The following is a 3,929-nucleotide window of genomic DNA, read 5'->3' as shown; positions in this document are numbered from 1 at the left end:
TAAATTTTTTAAAATTTATATTTATTCAAATAAAACCAATTTATTTATAACATAAATTACAAAAAAAATTCATTTACTATGTTTTACATGGCAAGTCGCAAATAAATTGCATTATTCATCATCCGAACTATAATAACTTTCGTTATCGTCATTGTCATCACTTTCAGTCTCCCAATCCTCATCCTCGATAACTACGTCACTGTCATCGTTCGGGCCCACTGCAACATCGTATCGCAGAAGATCATTGAGGTCAATTGTAATTGACTAAATCGGTATTTCGATTAAAGACACTCCTTGTATCTGAAACGGTTCTTGGATAAGATTTGTATCTCGAAGTGTTTCCACATCATTTTTCATTGAAGATTCTAAACATTGGTCAGCAACGTTGTCGACATCGTCGTCAGTTGGGTCTTGTTCTGGTATAGCATACACATTCCTCTTATCCATCTTATGAACAACTTTCCAACCTCTCCCGACTTTAGGGTTATTTAGATACACAATCTGTTTTGCCATGCTTGCCAAAATGTAAGGGTCGTCATCGTACCAAGTTATGTTAATGTTCACAGATAGTAAGCCATGGTCAATTTTAACATTTCCCTGCCTATTTGGGTTTGTATCAAACCATCAACACTTAAACATGATCACTTGGTATTGGTCTTTGTAAAGCAATTGCACAACTGTTGTTAGTTTACAATAGAAATCAATGTCCGTACTTTCACCTCCCCCTGGGACATGGACACCGTTGTTTTGCATACATAACTTGTTATCTTGTGCAGTCCCCAAAAACTTGACGCCATTAACATGGCAACCCAAGAACAATTCAGCGCGAATCAGGCTGAACGCCAAGTTATATAACTCTTCACTGTAAGTGGGGGAATTCAATGCTTTCAATTTATTCACCTAATATTATACAAAAACATACACATGTTAGTTTGAGAAAATTAAATACTACAATATATATCACAAATACAAAACACGTATGGCTTACATATTCAAGAAACCACTGTGGAAACAATTCTCGGTGTTTCTTGGCATACAAATGTGATGGATGTTCTCGCTTCTTCATATCTTCATGCTCATCTAAGTATGTCATTATCTCATCACAATTGTTCAGTACGAACCAATGCGCTACCTCCATGTCATTTTTGGAAAACGACTCACCTCATACAGGATCTCCAAAGGGTTGTGCGTTTTGGGAAAAAACATAAAGTTCATCCTTTTGATCGGATCATATTTATATATATTTTTACTTCGAATTCACTCATCTTTTCTTAGTTAGTTCCTTATATTTTTGAGCTATTTACGTTATTTTTGTGTTTATAGGATTTGTTATGCAAAGAAAATAAAAATAGCACAAATGAGTTTTAAATAATAAACAGAATAGTTACTTCGAACATTATGATTTTTTTGTAGGTCAATTAATTTAGTTTATTCATTGCGATTATAATTGAAGTCATTATTTGTCTATTTTCTGATCGCCAACTTCAAGCAAATTCTCTTGCTTGCAGAGTTCCTAAAGACGTGACCTGCCTAAGAATTGTGGAATGCATTTCGGGAGTCAATACTCGTAGTAAGCTGTTTAGAAGTGCAATTGCCCATCAGATGCTTCTTAGCTGTTATGATCATAAGCAAGTGTGGCTTTCCAACTAGACAACAAAAGGGATCCAAGGAAGTGGAAGGCTGAGAGACAGCTAGGAGGCAGAAACGAAAAATATAATAGAGCAGACGCGGGGGGGAGACATAAAAAGGATTGGGAGCTGCTGGGGCAGCTAAGAAAAAGGAAATAAAAAATAAATAAAGAAACGGTGAAAAGAATCCAAGGCAGTAGAGAGGTCAGAGTGCGCCAGAGGGGAAAGCAAAAAGCAGACACGGGACGGATTGGAAAAAAAGCTGCCTTGGCAGCGTGTGAGAGAGTGAAAGAAATAGAGGGGAGCAGGATAATTAGAAAAAAGAAACGTGACGCGGAGAGAGGGGGCTGCCTCTTGGCAGCTCGAGGTGAGCACAGGGAGCTGCCCTTTTGGGCAGCGTGAGAGTGGAGAGGTGAGGACGTGCAGAGAGAGCAGCATGAAAAACCAGCACAGGGCAGTGTGCGGAAAAATAAAAAAAAAGGCAGAACAGAAGGGGGCTGCCTCTTGGCAGCTCGAGGTGAGCACAGGGAGCTGCCCTTTTGGGCAGCGTGAGAGTGGAGAGGTGAGGACGTGCAGAGAGAGCAGCATGAAAAACCAGGAAGGCAGGCCAGCGAGGCGCAGTTCACACGGGCGCGAAAGCAGCAGATCACCTTCTTTCGGTTTAATCTTTCCAAACTCCTATTTTATTTCTGTTTTTAATAATGTGTAATTAAATTTATGTTGGTTAGAGGTTAATTCGAAACCATGAATATATTTGTAATATGAATTGATTACCTTCGGTTGTGATTTCATAAGTTGTGATTTCAATTTACTTATCCGTTCGTATAAAAACTGATTTGTGTATGTTGGTTGAGAGTGCACGCTTAATTTACATGCATGAATTTGATGCTAGAATATAAGTGAATTTCACCTAATCGTTATGAACTTATTTTCACAAGTAGTAAAGGTTGCTAGTCACAATCACGTTAAGTAAATTCTTGGCAAGAGTATCATGCTTTTCATAGTTACGAATGCCTCGTCAATGCTTATAGTTTTCACAAAGTTTAATGATCTTTGATTGTATCTCTATTGTGCTTTTCACGTAGGGGACTTTTGAAGAATGTTTTGAATTGTTGTATGCGTTTTCCCGTCCAATTCAATAACTTAAGGAAAACTTGAAGATTAAAAAAGTGCTGTTCACGGTTAATCTGGAGTATTGAGATTCACAATTTATTAAATGAACAACTGGAAATCATTTTGTATGCAAGTATAACATGTGTGGAGAAGAACCCTCTAGCTAGTCCGTCATTTATCATTTTACCTTAATTTTATGTTTTTGTCAATTCTGTAATTTAATTAAGTTTAATTTACTTTTCATCAAAACCAAACACCCATCCATTATTAAATTATATTATTTATTTAGTTTTCTTTATTGTTAGTCTTTTAATTTAATTTCCGTCCATTTCAGTTCCTAGTGTTTAATTTAATTGTTTTCATTATTTTGAGTCATTTTAAGTGTGTTTCGAGTTATTAGAGTTTTTAGCCTAGTTTTGTGTCCTTGAGTCTTGTTTAATATTTTTAAATTAATTTAGAATAGATTAGCAATCCCTCCTAATCCCCGGCCTAGAACGATACCCTACTTACATCTATACTACAATTGTCAACAAGAGGGTTTAATTTGTGTGTTAAGTAATTCACGCATCAAATTTTGGCGCCGTTGCCGGGGATTAGCAACTTTGCTAATCCTTTTATTTTTGTTTTTGTTTATGTTTATATTGGTGTTTGTGTATTTTACTTTTGATATTTGATTTATTTTTTCTTTCTTTGATTTTAGGTTCAAATGGAGCCGAGGGAAATTTAAAGAAAAGATGCGTCCGGCTAAAGACGTTAAATCAAGCGCTTCTTGGGAGGCAACCCAAGCATTCAACGAAGGGAGACTTTGGAATCGTTAACCCAATCAGATTTGCATTTTTACACCCTTATCTTTAATGCTTTCATTTTGTCTTGTTTAGTTAGTTGTGTTATTTGTTTGATTTCTGTGAGTTTGTGTTATTTAGTTTAAGTGTGGGGGAAGGTTAACCAAAGTCTCTTTACATTAATTTACATTTATAAAAAAAAAAAAAAAAAAAAAAAAAAAAAAAGAAAAAAAAAAAAGATAAAATTTAAAATTAATGCAAAAAAAAAAAAAATAAAAAAAAAAAAAAAAAGTACAAATATTTTACAATGATGTAAACTAATAGTATTCATTGGTCGGGTGGTGCTTCGGTAGTAGGCGGGGCTTCAGCAGTCGGCGGGGCCACAGAAGGAGGAGGCAGTAGAGGT

The sequence above is a fragment of the Malus domestica genome, chromosome 15 (assembly GCF_042453785.1).
Source record: "Malus domestica chromosome 15, GDT2T_hap1".
Lineage (NCBI taxonomy): Eukaryota > Viridiplantae > Streptophyta > Magnoliopsida > Rosales > Rosaceae > Malus > Malus domestica.
This window is presented reverse-complemented; position numbering follows the sequence as displayed.